Source organism: Nicotiana sylvestris, chromosome 9, assembly GCF_000393655.2.
Source record: "Nicotiana sylvestris chromosome 9, ASM39365v2, whole genome shotgun sequence".
Taxonomy (NCBI): domain Eukaryota; kingdom Viridiplantae; phylum Streptophyta; class Magnoliopsida; order Solanales; family Solanaceae; genus Nicotiana; species Nicotiana sylvestris.
In genome coordinates this window covers 168,404,391-168,427,801 of record NC_091065.1, presented here as the reverse complement: position 1 = coordinate 168,427,801, position 23,411 = coordinate 168,404,391, and the positions used below count along the sequence as shown (strand labels likewise).

Below are 23,411 nucleotides of genomic sequence, written 5' to 3'. Positions count from 1 at the left end.
TTGAAGATAGATCATATTATTTATTGAGAAAGTGGGCCAATTTGCTTACTTAGTTATGGCATTGGGCCAACATCTATGAATTAAATGGACAAAATATTTATAGACTTCTTAAAAGCATTTTCCTATTGGACAGAATCTGCCTTGGCCAATTGTTGGGCTCCGAAATGGGCATAAGCTGAAAGCCCAATAGATTTCAAATGCTGGTTTACTACGACAGCCCACCTGGGCTAAATTGCGAGTCTGGCCTCTTTTGCTCTAAGCCATAACCCTTATTATTAACTAGCAATTTCAAAATCTATTTTGGATCTAGCCACTTTCTACCAAAAAATAAAAAATAAAAAAAAAATCTAAAATCCTAGCAGAGATGGTCACATATAAAATCTCTAAAAATAAATAAAGGTTTCAAGCATGTCTCTTTTGTTATTTTTCATAAACTGGCCAGAACTGCAAAGGTGCAAAAGCAGTCTTTATGCACATTGCAACCTACTTGGAACATCTCAATTTTATATGCATCAATACTATAATAGATAGTAAAGACAAATAACACATGAATAAAAAAGTGTTTGATCAACCAAGGATTTATTTTACATATGAACTACAACAAGATATATTTAAACAATAAAGAAATTTAGCTAAGCACTCATTTATTTAAATGGACATGCTCCCAACAATCAAGATGAGTTCAAATCTTCTTGTTAATGTGAAAACATCTGCAACATAAGATTAAAGAGTTACCTGAGTCGCAGAATAATAAATACAGCAACAAAGAATGGAAGCTCAGCAACTAAAGCAACATAAAAATAGCAGCACAACAGCAGCAAAACCAACAACAAATCCGTGTTAAAACAGCTCGAAAACTCAGAGAAGAAACCCAGAAGCAAACTCTAAAGAGGACTTATACTTTTCTAAAAAAAGGTTTGCACTTTAAGATTCACTCTTAAGACTTACAATTTCAGCTTACTAAAGGATGCTTCAGCTGCTATTTTTTTTTTGTTGTTGTATGTTCAAAAGCAGAAAATGATCCTCTCCAAAATGTGATGGAGTCCCCTCTGTATATCAAAACAACCAGCTATTTCAAAAAATTAAAAATCAATCTTTTTGACAGATTTTTCTACAAAATCTGCTCTTAAATTCAAAAAGCAAGACTTTCTAGTTCAAATCTTGTCAAGTATTTCAAACAAAATCTGCTCTCCACTATTCAAAGATAGACTTTATTCAAATAATGTCCAAAGGTCTACATTTTCTTACCAAACAATTTGACTTTTGAGTGTTGTACTCAAAGAGTCTTGAAGCAGTAAACAAACAACCAAACAAGTACCATATACTCTTAAGTATTTTTCATTACCTTACTTTTATCAATACAAAACTATTTTACTACTTCAACAAGTGCAAAAATAGAAAATTTAACATTTCAAACTTCAAAAACTAATGCTAAAATAATTAATAATAGACAAAAAATAAAATCTGAAAATTAAAAATAAAAATAAAAAAATCAGCCATGAAAAAGAATAGTATTTTACCATTTTACACATCAAAAGGCCGAAAAAATGGTGGTATGCCAAAGAGGGTGTTCCGGGAGGTCGCCGGAATTAGGCCGGATTTTGGTCGCCGGATTTTTGGGGTAGAATTGACATCAATAGCTAGGTCTTGAGGAGATCTATCCATTGATGTAGGTATTTTGGGGTGGTAGTGCTTGGAGCTTCAAGAATTTGGGCAAAAAAGTGACGGGAAAGTTTCCTAGATCTAAGATTCAAGGAGTTTGAGGGATTTTTTTAGGATTTGGTTTGGAGATATGGAAAGAGGAAGTTTTGGAGATTACGTGGCGTGAATTTGGAGGTGTTTGGAGGTGGTCCGCCGGTGGCGGCGATTTCCGGCAGGCGGCGGTGGGCGGAGCTGGAGTGGCGTAGAGAGAGTGAAGAGAGAGAGAAGAGAGAAGAAGGAGAGGGAAAGAAGAGAGAGGAAATAAGGGGGAAACGGGGCAAATATTTGAGGATTTTAGGCTTTAAATACCTAGGATGAAGATCAAACTAGGACCGTTGGATTAAATCAAGATGGGTGGATGAGATTGAATCTTGTCACTTAACCAAAACGACGTAGTTTCAAGACAAAACTACATCGTTTTAAGCTCTTCTTGGCAGCCCCCTTTTGGACCGGATTTGGGCTATTTGGGCTCAAATTTTGGGCCAATTTTGGCACAATTTTAATTAAATTATACTAGCCCAATTCGTACCCCATTTATCAAACCATTACTCAATTCTTAAAACTTATACATACACACACATACATACATACATACATATATATACACACACACACACACACACACACACACACACACATATATATATATATATATATATATATACAAGGCAAAAATTAGGCATTTACACTTCTATATATGTGTTTACACCGGTGGGTGATTCTATTGTGGTAGATCGTGTCCATCGTTCATGTATAGTTGTGATTGGGGGTCTTGAGACCCGAGTAGATCTGTTACTTTTGGATATGGTTGATTTTGATGTCATATTGGGGATGGACTGGTTATCACCTTACCACACTATCTTGGACTGTCATGCCAAGACTTTGACCTTAGCCTTGTTGGGTTGCCTCGTTTGGAGTGGAGAGGGACTTCTGGTCATTTTACCAGCAGGGTTATCTTATATATGAAGGCTCGTCGTATGGTTGATAAGGGATGTTTGGCCTACTTGGCATATGTTCATGACTCTAGTGTTGAGGTTCTTTCTATGGATTCTGTGCCTGTTGTTCGTGAGTTTCCTGAGGTATTTCCTTCAAACTTGCCGGGTATGCCACCCGACAGGGATATTCACTTTTGCATTGATTTGGCTCCGGGCAATCAACCCATTTCTATTCCGCCATATTGTATGGCCTCGCCTGAGTTGAATGAATTGATGGAGCAGTTGCAAGACCTGTTTGATAAAAGCTTTATTAGACCTAGTGTCTCGCCTTGGGGTGTACCGATGTTATTTGTTAAGAAGAAGGACGGATCGATGAGGATGTGCATAGATTATCGGTAGTTGAACAAGGTCACAATCAAGAAAAAGTATCCATTGCCGAGGATTGATGATTTGTTTGATCAGCTGCAGGGTGCCAAGGTACTTTTGAAGATTGATTTGAGATCTGACTTCCATCAGTTGAGGATTAAGGCATCCGATGTCCCTAAGATATCTTTCCGCACTCGGTACGGGCATTATGAGTTCTTGGTGATATCATTCGGGTTGACGAATTCCCCAACAGCTTTCATGGATGTAATGAACCGAGTGTTCAAGCCTTACTTGGATTCCTTCGTGATAGTCTTCATTGATGATATTTTGATCTATTCCCGTAGTCGAGAGGAGCATGAACATCATCTGAGAGTTGTTCTTCAAACTTTGAGAGATAGTCAGTTGTATGCTAAGTTTTCGAAGTGTGAGTTTTGGTTGGGATCAATTACTTTCTTGGGTCACGTTGTATCAGCAGAGGGTATTCAAGTGGATCCGTAGAAGATAGAGGCAGTCAAGGACTGGCCTAGACCTGCATCAGCTATACAGATCCGGAGTTTCTTGGGTTTGGTGGGATATTACCATCGGTTTGTGGAGGGGTTTTCATTTATTGCAGCCCCGATGACCAGGTTGACCCAGAAGGGTGCCCAGTTTAGGTGGCCGGACAAGTGTGAGGTGAGCTTTCAGAAGCTCAAGACAACTTTGACTACGATGCCAGTGTTGGTATTACCTACAGGTTTAGGGCCATATATAGTTTATTATGACGCATCTCATATTTGACTTGGTGCAGTGTTGATAAAGGATGGCAAGGTCATTGCATATGCTTCGCGACAATAGAAGATTCACGAGAAGAATTATCCGGTTCATGATTTGGAGCTAACAGCCATTGTTCACGCACTGAAGATTTGGAGGCACTATTTATATGGCGTGGCATGTGAGGTGTTCACGGATCACAAGAGTCTGCAGTACTTGTTCAAGCAGAAAGAGCTAAATTTGAGGTAGAGAAGGTGGTTGGAGCTCCTGAAAGACTATGATATCACCATCTTATACCATCCGGGGAAGGCAAATGTAGTGGCCGATGCTTTGAGTAAAAAGTCAGTCAGCATGGGTAGTCTTGTATATATTCCGGTCAGTGAGAGACTGCTTGCTTTGGATGTTCAAGCTTTAGCCAATCAGTTCGTGAGGTTTGATATTTCTGAGCCCAGCCATGTGTTAGCTTGTACAGTCACTCGTTCCTCATTATTTGAGTGTATTAGAGATCAGTAGTATGATGATCCTCATTTGTGTGTCCTCAGGGACACAGTGCGGCATGATGGTGCCAAACAGGTTACATTAGGAGATGATGGAGTTTTGAGGATGCAGAGTCGAGTTTGTGTGCCTAATGTGGACGGATTTCGAGAGTTGATTCTAGAGGAGGCCCATAGTTCCCGATACTCTATCCATACGGGTGCCGCTAGGATGTATTAGGATTTGCAGTAGCATTACAGGTTGAGGAGGATAAAGAAGGATATTGTTGCATATGTGGCTTGGTGTTTGAATAGTTAGCAGGTAAAGTACGAGCATCAGAGACATGGTGGTTTGTTTCAGAGGATTGAGATTCCTGAGTGAAAGTGGGAGTGTATCACTATGGACTTCGTTGTTGGACTCCCATGGACTCAGAGGAAGTTTGATGCAGTATGGATTATTGTAGATAGGCTCACCAAGTCAGCGCATTCATTCCTGTGGCAGTTTCCTATTCTTCTGAGCGGTTGGCAGAGATATATATCTGGGAGATTGTTCGTCTTCATGGTGTGCCCGTGTCTATCATTTCTGACTGAGGTACGTAGTTTATCACGCATTTTATTAGGGTAGTTCAACGTGAGTTGGGCATACGGGTCGAGGTGAGCACAACATTTCATCCTCAGACGGACGGACAGTCCAAGCGTACTATTCAAATTTTGGAGGATATCCTCCGAGCTTGTGTTATTAACTTTGGAGGCTGGAGGGATCAGTTCTTGCCTTTAGCAGAGTTTTCCTACAATAACAGTTATCAGTTGAGTATCCAGATGGCTCCCTATGAGGCATTATATGGTAGGCGGTGTCAGTCGCCGGTTAGATGGTTTGAACCTGGAGAGGCTCGGTTGTTGGGTACAGATCTAGTACAGGATACTCTGAACAAGGTTAAGATCATTCAGGATAGGCTTCGTACAGCTTAATTCAGGCAAAAGAGTTACGCTGACCGAAAGGTTTGTGATGTGGCATTCATGGTCGGCGAGCGGGTGTTGCTTCGGGTGTTGCCTATGAAGGGCCTGATGAGATTTGGAAAGAAGGGAAAGCTAAGCCCTAGATTCATTGGCCCATTTGAGATTCTTGATCGAGTGGGAGAGATGGCTTACAGACTTGCATTGCTGCCAAGTTTATCAGCCGTGCATCCAGTGTTTCATGTGTCCGTGCTTCAGAGGTATCATGGTGATCCATCCCACGTGTTAGACTTCAGCATTGTCCAGTTGAACAAGGACTTGTCCTATGAGGAGGAGCCGGTACCTAATCCAGACCAGCAGGTTCGTCAGTTGAGATCGAAGAGTTTTCCTTCTGTTTGTGTTAAGTGGAGGGGTCAGCCTGTTGAGGCAGTGACATGGGAGTCCGAGTCTGATATGCAGAGCAAATATCCCCATATTTTCTCCGACTTAGGTACTTTTCTTATGTCTATTCGAGGACAAACGATTATTTTAGAGGTGGAGAATGCAATTACCCAAAAGGTCATCACGGTCATCACTCGTTTTAAAAGTAAATTTTGTGTTCCGAGGCCTTAAAAACCTCTTTTTGTCTCACCTCGATTTGTTTGCGCAGTCCGGGCGCGTTTTCAAAAAGCTTTTATGTGAAATCTAAGTAAAATAAGGAAATTGGCCTTTAAAATTAATTAAAGTTGACTTTGGTCAACATTCTTGGTAAGCGGATCCAGACTCGGACCCGTGATCCGACAGTCTCATACAGTCCATGTAAAATATGGGACTTGGGCGTATGCCTAGAATCGAATTCCGACGTCCCAAGCTCGAGAAAATAATTTTTAAAGAAAATTATTTGCTGGAAAATATAAAGGCTTTTAGGAGTGATTTGATGCAATTTCTTGATGGTATCGGTCCCGTATCTTGGTTCCGAAGTCCGGTATAAATTTAAAATAATAATTTGGTTGAATCTGCGGTATTTGGTAAGAATCGGAGTTCGTTTGGTATAAAACGGACCTATAGTTGAGAAAATAGAAATTTAAATGTTCTTGAGTGATTTCATGAATTTGAGGTTTAATTCATAGTTGTTGATGTTATTTTGATGATTTAATCGCACGAGTATGATGTTTTTGGACTTGCGTGCATGTTTGGTTTGGAGCCCCGAGGGCTCAGGTGAGTTTTGGATAGGCCACAAAGTGTATTTGGACTTAGAAACTTTCAGCTGGTATCTGGTATTTTTTCCCAGGCCTCTGATCTCGTAATTGTGAGATTAGGCTTCGCAAATGCGAAGTTCTCAGGCTTGGAAAATGCGACCCAGGCGTCGCAAATACGAACCAAGCCTAGGCAAGCCCTCTTCGCAAATGCCAGCTTTGGGTGGGAATTGCGAAGCCTGCCCATCGCAAATGCGATGTCTTCCTTCGCAATTGCGAAGATGACAGGAATTAGCAGGGGTTGCAAATGTGACAGTTTCTTCGCATTTGCGAAGACAACAGATTTCATTGGTTACAATTGCGACATCTGCACGGATTTCTCTTTATTTCTCCAACTTTTCAAACCCTAAAACATCTTTGGACGATTTTTCAAGGGCACAAACTCTTCCAAATCATTAGTAAGTTATTTCTCACTCATTTCTTTCAATCTAATCCATCTTTTACATGATTTTATTTCATAATCAAAGGGTTTTCATGGAAAATTGGGTGATTTTGGGTAGAATTTAGGATTATTAAATTTTGAGGATTTGGACCTCGATTTGATGTCCGATTTAAAAAAATTATATATTTGAGTTCGTGGGTGAATGGGTGATCGGGTATTGGTTCGAACATCGAGTTTTGACCAAGCTGGCCCGGGGTCGATTTTTTACTTTTTGGGGAAATCATTAGAAAACCTATTTTCATGCATTAGAATTGGTTTATTTAGCATTTATTAATGTTAATAAGTAAATTGTGGCTAGATACAAGCAGGTTGGTGGTGTAATCAAGAGGTAAAGCGGTAGTTGAGGCTTGATTGTGTTCGTGGCATTGAGGTAAGTATTTGGTCTAATCTTAGCTTGAAGGATTAGGAGTTGTTGTCTTATTTGCTATGTGTTAATTGTTGAGTACGACGTATAGGTGTGGTGACGGGTATCTATACGTTGGTGTCAAGCATGCCCGTGATTCTTATACTATGATTGTTGTGACTCCGTTATGTATTGTCCATGCTTAATATGATGATTATCAATATTTAACAAGGCTTATGGAATTATTCTTGGTAATTGAGCATTGTAGAGCACTGGCTCAAGTTGATAATTATGTTGCGAAGTGATTATGGAAACGAGAAGAGATTTATGAGATTGTTTTCCCTTGTCGGGATATTCTTGTTATACTATTGTTCCCTTGCCGAGATTCTATTGTAGTTTTATTGATTCCCTTGCTCAAATTGCTTGTGATTGTTGCTTGGGTAAAGAAGAGTGGAAAGCAACGAAGGGTGATGCCATACGTGATATTTGTGAGTGAGAGTTAAAACACGAAGGGTGATGCCATGCGTGATATTTGTGAGTGAGAGTTAAAACACGAAGGGTGATGCCATGCCGATATTGTGAATATAAAAGCACGAAGGGTGATGTCGTACCATGATATAAGTGATAATGCACGAAGAATAATGTCGTGCCATAATTATGTGAGGTAAAAGCACGAAGGGTGATGTCATGCTGAATCTATTGATTCTTATGGTGAGAACAAGAGTAAAAGCACGAAGGGTGATGCCGTGCAATTGCTACTGTTTTTCCTTATTCTTGATCATAATTGAATTATGGTGCTCTTTGTGCTTCTCTACTGCAATTATGTTAGTACTTGGTATCCCTCATAGCATGTTCCCCTTTCCCATCTTTAACTGCTAGTTTCTGTTATTATTTGTTGTATATGATATAATTGCACATGTTTATTTGGTAGTCTTGTCCTAGCCTTGTTACTACTTTGCCGAGGTTAGGCTCGATACTTACCACACATGGGGCGGTTGTGCTGATAATACACTCTGCACTGTGTGTAGATCCCGGTTCTGGAGTATTTGGACCATAGGGAGGTTGTTGCCTTCAGTCGAACGGAGACCCAAAGTAGTCCTGCAAACGTCCGAAGGCCTTAGCGTCCCTTTCTATCTTTTCCATTCTGTTTTTATGTATTTTAGAAACAGATTTGTATTTTCCATTCAGACCACTGTTTGTAGTATTCGTAGATGGTCCGTGACATTGTGACACCAATTCTGGGTAGAGTTGTATGTTGGATTTTGTAGTAGTATCTAGTTAAATTATCAGATTTCATATTCCACATTTCTTTTATTATTGTGGTTATTCCGCTGTTGATCACATGTTAATTTGGAATTGTTAAAAGGTTAAGGAAAAAGGGTAATAAAATCTGTAACACTCGGCTTGCCTAGCTTTCACGAGTAGGAGCCATCACGACTCCCGAGGGTGGAAAACCGGGTCGTGACAATACTTGAGTTGGGTTGTTCAAAGTTAGATAATCTTTCGGACGAATCAAGTTTCTAGTACCCAAAGAGTTAGGTATTCCATCACCCAATTTGAAGACTTTGCATCTACTTGGTAGGATTCAGAAGAAATGAGAAGGATAAGACTTCATATTCCATTGATTGATGAATGGGAAGAGTTGATTAGTGTTATGGACATAAGATTCATGCCTGAAAACTACAAACAAGAGCTTTTCAAGAGAGTTTACACTTTGAAGCAAGGCAACAAGAGCATTGGGGAATACCGCAATGAATTTGAGCTTGTTCGCATAAGGGCCAACTTTGAGGAAGAGGACAATTATGGTGATCCGATTCATTGCGAGACTTAATAGGGAAGTCTCTTCACCTATGAAGCTTCACAAGTATGAGGTTTTGAATGATGCCTTCCAAACGCCAAGTCAATTTGAAATAGACTTGGAGGAAGAAAAGGCGTACAAGTCAAAAAGGTACAACACTTCATCGGGAAAAGTAATAGACTCTTGGAAGCCATCTTCTAAGGATGGCAAACCAAGGGAGTACAAAAAGGATGCCAAGACATATTTTGACATGATAAAACCAAAAGTACAGTCTAAGGAAGGAGGTAACAATGTTAAGTCTCGCTCTTTTACTTCTACTAGTAATATAAAATATTATAAGTGTCACGACTATGGTCATATTATAGCGGAATGTCCCAACCGGAGGGCAATTATCATTAGTGAGAGTGGAATCTATTTGGCCAATAGTGAAAATGATGAGGATTCTCACGAGGAGCCTTCTAGTAAAGAGGATCAAGAAGTGTATGATGGGAGCAAAGAAAGACCTAATATGTCAAATTATGTTGTGAGAAGAATGGTCGGTGCAACAGTCAAAAAATATGAGTTTGAGCAAAGAGAAAACTTGTTCCATGCTAGATGTAGAGTTGGGGAATATATTGGGTCATTGATTAGGGATAGTAAGAGTTGTACCAATAATTCTAGTAGTATCATGGTTGAAAAGTTGTGTCTAAAAATTATGAAGCATGCTCGACCATACAAGTTGCAATGGTTGAATGAGTGTGGTGAACTCAAAGTGATCAAACAAACCGTGGTCAAATTTAGCATAGGAAAATATGAATATAAGGTCTTATGTGATGTTGCTCCAATGCAAGCATATCATATGCTTTTTGGAAGACGTTGGTAATATGACCGGGGAACTATTCATGATGGTAGAATAAATAGATACTCCTTGTACAGAGGAAAAAACATACTCTTCTTCCATTAACTCTATGTCAAGTGAAAGAAGATTATAAAATCATGGGTAGATTGAGAGAGCAAGAGAAAGGAGAGAATGAGAGAGAAAAGAATGAGAGAAGTAAGGGAGTATCTAATGACAACTTTAGAGAGAAAAATGAGAGCAAAGAGTTGAGTGATGTGAGCAAGTTGCCACAAGAAAAGAGTGCATCAAAAAATGAGGGTAAAAGCGATAAGACAAAAGAGAAAGTGTGAATAATAATGACAAATCAAGGGTATATGAGAGAGCTAGAGGAAGATATGTCTATTGTTTGTATTGTTCCCAAAGATTATGTCTTGACAACTAACACTTTAATTTCTTCTTTGCCTATTATTCTTTCTTCTCTTTTGCTAGACTATGAAGATGTGTTCCCGGAAGAGCTTCCAAAATGAACCTTTGAGGGGAATAGCACATCAAATTGACTTCATCATAGATTCTTAAATTCCAAACAAGGCGGCATATAGAAGTAAACCGGAAGAAACAAAGGAGATACAAAGACAAGTGGAGGAATTGCTTGACAAGGGATTGGTAAAAGAAAGCTTAAGTCATTATGCCTTTCCGGTCATTCTTGTTCCAAAGAAGGATGGCACTTGCAGAATGTGTGTGGATTGCTGTGGGATTAACAAGATCACGATAAAGTACCGCCACCCTATCCTCACTTAAATGATATGTTGGATGAGCTTAGTAGTGCATGCATATTTTCTAAAATTTATTTGAGGAGTGGTTACCATCAAATTAGGATTAAACCGGGGGATGAATGGAAAATGGCATTAAAGACTAACTGTGGTCTATATGAATGGCTCGTTATGCCATTTGGTTTGACAAATGCCCCAAGTACTTTTATGAGGCTTATGAATCATGTGATTAAACCATTCATTAACAAGTTTGTTATAGTTTACTTTGATGATATTTTGGTTTATAACAAGTCTCTTGATGATCATGTGTACCATTTAATTCAAATATTTGATATGTTGAGGCATGAGAAACTATATGCCAATCTTAAGAAATGTACATTTTGTATTGATAAGGTTGATTTCTTGGGATTTGTGATCGGTGCTCATGGTGGGGAAGTAGATGAGAGTAAGGTTAAGGCGATTAGAAATTGGCCAACACCTAAGAGAATTAGTTCATTAAGAGTTTCCTTGGTCTAGTTAGTTTCTATAGGAGATTTGTTAAGGGTTTTAGTACCATAGCTAGTCCATTGACCGGGGTGATTAGGAAAGACAAACCCTTCTATTGGGGAGAGAACCACTAGGAATCTTTTAGGCTTTTGAAGGAGAAGCTTAGTTCTGCACCTTTTTTGCAACTTCCTAATTTTGACAAGACCTTTGAGATTGAATGTGACGCTAGTGGATTAGGAATAGGAGTCGTACTCATGCAATACCAATAATCTATAACATACTTTAGTGAGAAATTGAAGGGAGCTAGCTTGAACTAATTCACATATGATAAGGCGTTATTTTCTCTAGTGATAGCTTTGACCAATTCGCAACACTATCTTTGGGCTAAGGAGTTTGTGATTAAAACTCACCATGAGTCTATTAAACATATTAAGAGCCAAGGTAAGTTGAAAAAGAGGCATGCTAAGTGGGTGAAATTAAAAAAGACCTTTCCATATGTTATCCACTATAAGCAAGGGAAGGATAATATGGTTGCCGATGCTTTGTCTAGGAGATATTCTTTGATGAATATCCTTATATCTAGGTTGATGGATTTTGTGAGTATGAAAGGAATGTACCCACTACATGATGACTTTAAGGAAGCCTATGCTAGTTGTGATCATGTGGACCAATTTAGGAGACCTAGTGAATTGGAGGATGAAAGCTTGATGAAGTTTCATAAGTTTGATAGGTTCTTGTTTAGAAGAAATATATTGTGTGTGCCCAAGTCATATTGGAGAGAGTTTTTAGTTAGGGAGACGCATAGTGGAGGTCTTATGGGTTTTTGGAGTAGCAAAGACCTTGGACATTTTCAAAGAGAATTTCCATTGGCCTAAGATGAAGCATGATGTAGAGAATATTTGTAGTCAATGTCTTAAGTGTGTAAGTGATAAATCTAGGACAAACCCCCATGGATTGTATACACCTTTGCACATCTCTAGTGCACCTTGTATAGACATTTCTATGAATTTCGTGCTAGGGTTGCCTAGAACTATAAAGGATAGATATAGCATCTTTGTGGTGGCAGATAGGTTTTCTAAGATGGCACATTTTATTCCTTGTCACAAGAGTAATGATGCTAGTTATATTGCTACTTTATTTGTTGAGAATGTGCTTAAGTTGCATGGTGTACCAAGAATCATAGTGAGTGTGATAGAGATTATAGACTCTTGAGTCACTTTTGAAGGAGTTAGTGGGGTAGATTGGGTTCTCATTTATTGTTTTGTACTTCTTGTCATCTTCAAATGGATGGTCAAACTGAGGTAGTCAATAGATCTTGAAGGAACATGTTGAGGGCCATAATGAAATGGAAGTATACTTCTTGAGAAGAACAATTGCCTATGGTTGAATTCATATATAATAGATCTTTGCATTCTTCTACTTGCATGACCCCTTTTGAGATTCTATATAGTTTAAACCCTTTGAATCCTTTGGACTTTACTTCTCTTTCCCAAGATGTTGTTGTTGATTTGTATGCATAAAAGAGAGTTGATTCTGTGAAGAAGATTCATCTAAGGGTCAAGGCACAACTTGAGGAGAAATATCAACAAGTAACTAGTAAAAGGAACAAAGGAAGGAAGAAAGTGATCTTTCAACCTGGTGATTGGGTATGGGTACACTTAATGAAGGATAGATCTCCAAGCAAAAGGAAAGTTTATGCCGAGAGGAGAAGGCCCTTACCAAGTGTTGGAGAAGATCAATGATAATGCCTACAAGATAGACTTGCCAAGTGAGTATTGATCAGCTCCAACCCTATACCACTATACAGTGGCAAGAGCGGTCGATGCACTTTTTACCCGAAAGGTCGGGATCGAATCTATAGAGATCTAATATTGATTTGGAATTGAGTTCCTATCGAATCTAGCAATGTGCGATGTTCTTGTTTGCACCTCAAAACATTCTTTTTTGTTTACTATTCTACTTTAATACTAATGAAGCAGGAAAATAAGCTAATTATGATATTTTTGTAAGGATTTTCTTAATTGGTATAAGGGCACTAGGGAAGTGACCTACACCTAGGTGGATATCTAACAGGATCTAAAACTTAGGACAAATTTATTATAATTGGGATCATGATATAGCCATTGTCCATAACTACTCACTCTATACCTCTCGGTAATTTGAGTAACTTTGCCCTAACTGGCTTTCTCAAGCTCAATTGGGGTTTCAAACAATGCAAGCAAAATTGGCTCAAGTCGGGTATTACTATCTCTAGGTTTAAACCTTTAATAGGGCTATCAATATCTTGAATGTGCCCCAATTCCTTGTTGGCCTGAATTCTAGACTTAGTCTCTCTTTTTCAAGAAGAGCCTAAGTCAAAAAGGCACAAATTAGTGATTGCAACTACCAATTCAACATTTAAATCCTAAATCAAGCCAAATATCATTCACCCATAAACATTTAAGCCCTAAAATTGAAGACCCATTAAATACCCACACTAGGGTTGAGACACAACCCTAGCTAATGGGTTTAGCTACTCATAATCAAAGAAGAAATCAAAGATTTAGATGAAATATAACCCATAAAAAGTAATTACAAGAGAAGAATGTAAGATTAATGGTTAATCAAGCTCTAAAATTAATCAAAATAACAAAAAGTTGATGTTCACGTGTTCCCCAAAACAACAGATGACCTAAAAATCTGAAAAAGAACTATTTATACACAGCTAAATTTTTTGGACAAAATTACCCCTACGAGGATTCCGCTGACAGTGGAAATAAACCGCTACAGCGCTATGACTACCGCGGCCATGCAAAAGCAAGCGCGGACTGCGGTCTTCAATTTTGAGCTCCACTTTTAGTTCTCTGATTCTCACTTCCGTTGAGGGCGATAACTTGACCGCGACCGCGTCAAAAGATACTGCTGCTGCGCAATTTCACTGTAGGCAGTGGTGACTGTTAAGCCCAGAATATAACTCTCTGAACCTTTCCACCGCTAAGAGCGTAATCAAGAATGCCTCAGCGGTGGACCCTTCGCGTCCGCATCTATTTCTCTGATGTCAGCGCCCTTTTGACTCAGCTTTGAACTTGTGCAGGTTTCACTCATTTATGAGCTAGTTTTGACTTTCTTGTCTCGTTTTGACCAAACACTGCAAACAAGCACAATAAGTTAGCTTTCGAGAATACTTGTACACACTTTTAATCCAAAACCTAAGCAAAAAGGAGCATAAAATAGGCTAGAATCCTTAGTTATCAACTTCCCAAAACTTAAGCCTTTGCTTGTCCTCAAGCAAACAAAGTAATTCCCACCTCCTCAAGTTAAAGAAAGAAAAATTTCAGCTGTCCTAAAGTAACTTCTTCAAGAATCAATTGGGACTAACAATTACCCTCAACTCAAATGCATTATTAACAATACAGAACCTTTTTAGCACCATGGCTTTAGTGCGACACAAAAGCATCAAGAGTTGACTCAACTCATCAAGGAAACTCGTTCTACTACATTGGTTGTTGTGGAACCCAAACTCATACTCCTCAACTCTCCATAAGCAAACCTCACTTTTAGATTGTACCACTCAGAACGAGGATTGTGGAAAATACACTCATCTCTCTTAAAGGAAGGTCACAAGTTCGGCTCTAAGTACCATAAGCTTGGCCCTTATATGAGTCACCACTAATGTAAGCTCACTCAACTCAAGATCATATAGGGCTTTTGCAGGAAAGTAATGAAGACTTTTGGTTTAGGGTAGGATATATTGGTCTATGAAGGTTTTAACCTTTCCTTAAGGACTTCATTTGCTTCATTTTGGCTCATATTTTCTTGACTCTTTGAGTTATTTACTTTTTCCTTAGGGGCTAGAGAGACACACTGTCACTATTTCTTGTTCATTTAAATCTTTTTTCTCCTTTCTAATCTTTCCAACCCTTTCATCTTTGCTTTTATTGAATCCCTTCATTTCTTCTACATTGTTCATTTTCTTTTTGACTTTTTGGTTTTTCTTTCTTTTTCTTTTTACCTTTCCTTTTCTTCATTTTGTACCTTTTATCACTTTTGCGTTCCTCGTCTCTCACCCCAAACTTATGCTTTTGCCTTGTGCTAAAGAAAGATCGGGTGCCAAGAGAGGATCATTTTAGAATGGATGAAGGCTTGTATCATGGTTTTTGGAAGAATAAGGGCTATGGATCAATGGGGTTGACTAGGGTTATCATCATTGGTAGGCTATGGATATTTTCAAGCTTCAATTTGGATCAAGGAGAGCCTATAATCACTTCAAGTCAAGTTACACTTAGAATTTTGCCTAGACAAATATTCAGGGCAAGTTCTAGACTTATTGGCACAAGACTTGGACTTGCAAATCAATACATCACCACACAAGCTATAGGATTGTTTAAGAGACAGAGTCGAGGGCCCACAACAACCTTAGCTAAGATTTGAGCAACACAAATGGTTCCGAGAAACCACTCGATGATTGTTTAGTCACACAAGAGTCTCAAGGTCACAACTATCACCATCCTATACACACTAATTTATTTTTAACCATAAGGTCAAAAGTAAATGTGTTAGGCCCAAGTGAAGCTTTTCCTGAGGCACTATTGTTCACTAGCTACTATTTACACAAAAATAAAAAGAAAACAGACTCAAACCCTTAAGAAGGTTGTCATGCCATCCATCATCGAGAAGAGCTACCCGGTTCACACAAACTCCATCTTTGGAAAGAACCATGACATTAAGAAAACCAAAGGCTTATTGATCACAGTAAAATAAGAAGCTACGCACCATAAAAGAAGCTACTACATGAAATAAGAAGCTATGCTATTAAGTAAAATTGCAAAAGAAGTTATGAAGTAAAATATGGAAAGTAAACTGAATATGTACAATAGGGGATCTAGATAAATATACATAAGAGTGAATGAATATATACATGAGAAAGTAACTTTATATACAAACCGAAATTGAAAAATAATGAAAAGTAAAAAAAATGGTAAAGTTATATACATACCAAAAGTGCAAAATAAGCATAAAGAAAAATAGTATCATCATTACAACCCAACTATCAAATCATCAAAACAGGACCACCACCTCAAATGAAAACTAGCATTGTCCTTAATGCTAAATAACCAAAAATAAGATCAAAAAGAGGTTAGAGAGTAAAGAAAACTCCCTATGGGTCCTCTGTCTGTATGGGATCCTGTGGTTGTGTCCCTGGATCACCTAGCTCGGGGTTCTGTGGCTGTCTTGAGGCACCTCCCTTAGGATCCTCCAGCTCGATCTCCACATCATCAACCTGGGGCATCACTCTCCTCCTCTTGGGCTCTCCCTTAGTCTCCTACTCCTGAACCTGCTCTGTCTAAGCTGCTGGAAGCTGGTCTTGTAATAGTAGCTCCAATGGTAAGTCGCCAACTGACTTCATCTTCTCCACCTCTCCCCTCAATTGCTTCACCGACTCCTTTGAGGCCTGAGTCTTTTTCAGCTTCTTTGTCTACTTGCTCAGCTCCTTAAGTGTTTTTCCTTGAACTGCAAATGCATCCATGATAAGCTTTTGGTTGTCTAGGAGCTTCTTCTGGTTGTCTAGAAGCTCCTTGAGAGACTCCTCCACTGAAGATGGCACTTGGGACTGTGCGGGAACTGACTGTGCTGCCACTGAACTGGATAGTACAGACAGCTTAGAAGTTGCTGCCTACATCCAGTTGTTGATGCTGGAGAGTGTTTAGTTCAACCTATGAGTAGTCAACGAGTATGCTGATGAGGAGGGCACTGAGGAAGGCATAGAAGTAGATGGTCCGGGGGCAAGATCTGGTATGGCAGTGGGAGGCTGTGAAGTAGTGACTATCACTGTTGGCTTTTCAGACCGGCCAGTAGAAATAGTAGTTTTGCCCTTGGATTTGGGGTTGCCAGGACCCTAAAGGTTGTACCATGAGAAGGGCTTCTTGGGCTTCACCTTGATATCGTAATCCTTTTTCTCTACCTCCTGATCTTCCAAGTATATGGTGAGGAAATTCAGAAAGGGGTAAGATTTATCACCCTCGTTGACCACTCTAGTAATCACTCTAGACATGATATTCCTGACATTGATCGGGAATCCTGCCACGATAGCCGTCACTACAATCACCCGGGAAACTGGCATGTCACTATCGTGAGTAGTGGGGTCTAGTATGTTGTACACAAATGTCTCCCAACATTTTGCCTTAAAGTTCAGGGTGTTCCTGTAGATAGGAACCCCACCTGCCAACCAAGCTGGAGTAGTATCCGGGAAAGCCAATAGTAATGCCAACCACGGGCAAGCTGCCTCATCTACAATCACGTTCTCTAAGTATAGCGACTCATTGTCATCATTGAATCCGAGATAATCATTCAGAGTCTTCCCATCAAACTTGACCTTCAGGTTCCACACTTTAGTCACAAATGTGCCCCTTTTGATGTGGGAGGCATTGGCGTAGAATTCCTTGACTGTGTGCTCATTAGCATCCGAAACCTTGCTAGTGAAGTATTCCCACCCAATTCTTTCATTGAAATGCTGCTTCACATTAGGGTTGTGGGGAAGAAGATCCCACTCTATGAACCGACGCTCATGTATGAGTGACTTTTGAGGTCACCACTCCTTGAATTTGTGATGTGCCAGCTCATTGACAAACCTCTATTGCCACACCTTCGGGTTTCTTGTCCTTTCCACACCTCCGGTCTGGGTATCACCCCCTCTCCCGTCATCCGGTACCTGGACATCTACATCTATGGGATCATGTCCAGGTGATGAAGCTGTAGGTGAGGCTGAAGCTGAGGACTCACTACTCTCCACTAAGCCATCAGACGACTTAGAAGAAACATGAGCAGTAGGAGAGGCTAGGGGTGTAGGGTCTGTCAAATAAAATCTCCCCAAGAAGTCTGGTACATGTGTGGGCACCGATTCACCCTCTGAGGCCTCCCGGGAGGGGACATAGTCACTTCCCTCTGAGTGGGATGCAGCTCCATTTGCAGCTCTAATGTTTTTCCTCATTTTCCCAATTGATTTTCATATTGTTGGGGTTAACTTAATTTGTCCTCGTCCCCTACCCCGGGAGGACTCTCCTTTCCCCTTTTGTTTCTTACCGCCACCTCTAGATTTAACCATTGTCTGCAAACATAATCAGTGGAAAATTGTTAGTACTGGTGCTAGAAGAAGCAATGAAGAAAAACAGAAGAACAGTTGACAGTGCTTGAAAAAGTTGTAGACCGCTGACAGTGAAAAAAGGAGTGCGGTCGCGACATGAGCACCGCTGACCGCGGAAAATGCAGCGTGGCCGCGGAGGTGTGGGGATCAAATTACTCACTCTCTAATTATATGGTATCAGTGAACGTGGAAAATTGGGCATGGCCACGGACGCATATTATGTACTTCTCTGAACTTGCACATTGCTGGCCACGAGAAATGCAGTGCGACCGCGGAGGTTGGACCGCAGTCAGCAGTGGAAAAGTTGCCACCGCTGACCGCAGTTTTCAAAGCTTCCAAACTAAAGTTTACCTCATAAACGCTGACCGCGGACAAATATCCGTAGTCGCGGAATTCAAAAACAGCCCAAGTCAACCTAGGGTTTCAAATTTTTCATGCATTTGCGGTTATTATCTATACTATTAACCCCAACTAGCTATTAAGTCATCAACCCTAACTATTTAAGCCTAATTTAATTACACTAATTAACCCTAGGTCAAAATTAAAAGAAAAGAAGAAGAAGAAGAAGAAGAAGAAGAAGTAAAAACTAACAATTAAAAGAGAAATAAGTACAAAATTAAAGAATAATAAAGGAGTGAAATTACCATATGTGTAATGTGTGATGAAATAGACTCTAATTTTGTGTTTTGTGAAGATTAGGGCTCAGATAAACAATGCAATTTTAGCTTTGAGAGAGAAAAGATCGAAAAGGGTAAAAGGCTTCATGATCTCATATTTATAGAAAACACCCTGGGACCCACAATACTTACCTGGGTGGCCGCAGAAAATCACCACGGTCCACGCTTATGATGAACAACAGGGATGCTTCACTGAGACTACCGTTGAGAGCAAAAAATGCCACGTGGCCGTGGAAAGGCACCGTTGATCGCAAAAAATTGCACCGCGGACGCGGATGAAACTTCAGAGAAGTCTCATTTTGGATTTTTCAATCACGCTTATGCCATCAAATTATGCCTCCACGAACTGACCATCACTGACCGCGGAAAATAGAGTGTTGTCAGCGGTCCAACTTCAGACTGTTGCACAATTTTTCCAGCTTAGTCATGCACTACATCAACCATTCCTATACACATCTCAAAACCAGTTGTTGTGCCCCCTTTTTTCCCTTTTCGACGAGAAAGTCTGGGTTTCGACATTCATGGGGGAACAACACGTTTCCTTTTGGGAATTGGGTATTTGAAGAGTCGTCACCTAACGGATTATGGTGCGTTAGGGCACCTAGAGAGATTAACTCATGAACTAATTTGCATTACTAGAGATTAGAGTAAGGGCTCGAAATAACCTTGTGGGGAAGGTGTTAGGCACCCCTCGCGGTCTACAACGGTGGGTCCCGGACGAACATAAACTATGTGAATTAGTCATTTTACAAGTAAATAATTTCAACACATATTCGCAAATAAAGGCATGTTTTCACATTATAAACACATGTATGATTCAGGTAATGGAAGTAAATGAGAGGTTTGAACAACTTGCATTTAAAACACATAGGAATTGGGAAAGAGGGGTCCTAGGTTGGTTAGCCTACAGGATCACACCCATGCAATGCCCGGTAATCACTCCTCAATGAAGGGCTACACGTGACATTAGCGCGCAGTCATCATATCCTTACTACCCACTTCCCTCCCCTTGGTCATAGCCTAAAGCGTTCTAGCAACCTTATGCGTGCACTACCCATCCCTTCCTTGTGGTCCTGAGGTATTTAGGACCTCTTATTTGGGTAGTTCTAGACCATCCTAAGGTACTTAAAGGAGAAAAATCTAGGCGACAATTAAAAAAATTAGGACTGGACTAAAAGAGAACAATTAAAGGCTCATGTTTTTACCTTTACAATCAAAGCAAGCAAGTGCACGTCTTAAACACAGTTTCAGGTATTTAAAGAGATATCTAGGTGAGCAGAGAATATGCAGTATTGAATTAGGACCAAAGTGTCAAAGACCTAATCAATTTGCCTACTAATTTTAGACCTGTTGAATATGAGCAGTCACAGATAACATAGCGTAGTTTTACAGTTTGCAGAATTTCAGTCACCCTACAAGCTTGCCTAGGCATATAATAATGATGTCCTATGAGCATGACATCTACTCATTTATCAGGAATGCAGTAAAATAGTAAACAATTTTAAACGGACAATTAGGATCCTATAGGCATGCTTTCTAGTGATATTGATTAACACATCATTGAAGAGATGAATGAGTTAGTTAATTAAGCCGATTCAGAAACTACAAGCATGAGTTAAAGTTAACCTGATTTTATATCTGACCAAAACTGATTTTAGATCCTATATGCATGATTTCTATAATTAAAGTTGATTTTAGATCCTATAGGCATGACTTCTAATTATGTAAAGCAAGCAGAATTTGTTTGAACCAAAGCAAAATCCTATAGGCATGTTATCTAACACATTTGAACCCTATAGGCATGTTATCTAACAAAACACATTTGAACCAAATGAACCCTATAGTCATGTTATCTACCCCACTTTACCCACAGTATACAACTACCCTCCCTTTTCACTAGTCACCCCAATATCTATTTACAATTAATTATTATAGACCAATATTGAATAAAATACATAAATAGAACAGAAATTAAGCTATAGGGAGCCTGAAGTAGGCCCAAAGTGATTTCCAAGCCTTCAGTAGTTTCAAATGTCCAAAGTTTCATAGCCAATTTCATGTCTAGGTGTGTCAGAGTTCCTTAAGGACCTCAAGGATCCCGAGCAGTGCCCACATCCAGACCTTTCTCAAATAAGGACTGATTTATGTGCAGTGTGGGAGTGCCAGCCCTAATATGCCAGAGTTCAGAGAGATCTCAAGGGTCTCTAAGAAGTACACATACCAGAGGGGCGGGACTTAGTAATCTAAGAGTAAGTGAGAGTGCATAATGGTTTGAAAGAGTTTGATAAACAGTATAAAGAAAGGTCTTAGGAGTGAAAAGAATTTCTGAAAACCAGTACTAATTTAGTGATAAAACAATTTGAGGAAAGTATGAAAAATAATTTGCAACCAGAACAGAAGTCAGAGAAAAAACAGTTTTAGAAAGTACTTTGGCAAACAGTTTCCACACAAGGAAAGAGGGGTTGGGAACACATACAATACACCTTAATGGAGCACATAAACAACATGATGCATAGAGTTCTCAAGGGGTTCTACAGAACTAGTAGGTTAGATAGAATGCAGGTTATGAAGCAAAGATCACAGCAGAAACATGTTGAGGACATATAAACAACACAACTAGAGTCACTCTAGGGAGATTGGCTAATTTAGCAAGAGTAAGGCAGAACATGCAAGGACTTAAATGAACATGCTAGGCAAGTATTAACTAGTATAGGCATGCTAATTACACAAAAGCAAAGTTTAGGCATGCTAGATGGACAATAGTCAGTCAAATAGGCTAGTTACATATGCAAGGCATGTTAAACAAGACAGTGAACAAACAAGTAAAGAGGAGATATGCTAATTACATATTTGAATAAGGCAATATTTGGCATGCTAGGTAAGCAGTAAACAGAAGCATGAAGGAACTCAGGATTGATGAACTAAGGTAGTAAATAAACCCATAGGTTTGGATTCTAAAATTTAATCAGAAGCATACCAGTTAGAGAAAGAAAACACAAGATGTAACACAGATGTTGCACAATTTCTAGCCTTGGCTTGCAGCCGGCTAGAATAACAAAGATCACAAGTAGCAGAAAGAGCAGAAAGAGCTTTTTAGAGTGTAAAAGTAGTGGTTTATGAACTAATGTTCATGTCTGAGAAGTTAAAATAAAGAGAATTTATATAGTAGTTCAAAACTAGAGCAAATAAGGTAAGGTAATCAATAATCAACAATTAGGGAATTTCAGAATCAATCACATAAAGATTCAGCATGGTCTTCTCCTTTAATTAAGAAAAATTAGCCAACGGTAATGACATGAGCTAATTAAGGCAAGAAGTTCAATCAGAATGAGTAAAGAAGTAAGAATCAAAGGCCTTATTAAGGAAAGGCATTCAAATCAAACCAAATTAAAGAATTTCAGAATAAAAATAGTCAAGGGTTTAATTAATGATAAAATCATGTAAAGAGTCAGCAAGTATCACAGACAAAATAAGGCAAGAAAGGAATAGTCAGGACTCAACACATAGGTCTTAACGAAACAAATTGATAAATCAAGAATTCAAATCAACACTGATTTAGTGAGAGAAACATAGGTTTACCATGAATAGCCAGAATGAATATAGACATATAGAATCAGTACAAAAGTCGAACCAAGAACCTTAGTAGAGGCACATTAGGATAAAAAAAATCAAAAGACATCGAATTAAGATGAAGAAAAATTGCAGGAACCAAAGCATAGGACAAAGTTAGTACACAAGTAAATTAGAAACCAAACAAAATATCAAAAAAATTGGGTTTTTAGTATAAACTAGTTAGGGTTAAAGCAAACCTTGACGAAATCGGTTAAAACACATAAGAAATAGAAGATTAAACACTCAAAATTATCAAACATTTTGGAGAACGAAATTTTCAAAAAATCCTAGTTTAGAAAAATGGAAAATCATTCAAAAATCAGAAGGTTCTTGTAAAACTTATGTGAACTCGGTTTGATCCATCTCATATCTTGCACAGACCTGAGAAGTTCAAAGGACAAAATTAGGGTTTCGAGAAGAACAACACAGAGGTGGAGAAATAGGCTTAGAAATCCATAGGTTTTAGGTGACATAGGAAGATCTTACTCGAAATCAAACCGAAACAGCCTGAAACAAGCGAGAAAGGGCCATAGGTGTAAGTGGACTAACATTGGTCCCTCGAGGACCTTAGAGATAGCAATACCAACATAAGAGAGGCCATTAGGGTCTGATGGTGGTGATAGACCACCATGAATGGCAATAAATGAGTGATGATAAGGGTGAATTAGGGTTAGGTTTTGAGAGCATTCGAGATAAGAGAGGAATAGATAACGGAGGGGAAGGGTGTTAAAATTATTAGGGTTTGGGGGGTATAGGCTGGTTTATTTTAGGTAAGGGGGAATCTGGATCATTGATCACAATGATCAACGGCCAGGATTTGCCCGGGTATTGGGTCGGGCAAGTGAGTATTGGGCTTAGAGTTTCTAGGTTGGTTTATAAGGGGTTAACATTGGGCTAGATATTTAGGCTAAATTTGAAAATAAGGGGGCCAT

The 23,411-nt window shown here is 39.2% G+C and overlaps 1 long non-coding RNA gene across 1 annotated transcript; it reads right to left on the bottom strand.

Annotated features, from left to right (window-relative positions):
- Nucleotides 1–531: 531 nt before the first annotated feature.
- LOC104245215 (uncharacterized) lies at nt 532–1,975 on the bottom strand. Its single transcript, XR_715676.2, has 2 exons — nt 1,521–1,975; nt 532–710 (listed from the first exon to the last, which is right to left on the bottom strand). It is a non-coding gene; the product is annotated as an uncharacterized lncRNA (long non-coding RNA).
- Nucleotides 1,976–23,411: the final 21,436 nt, after the last annotated feature.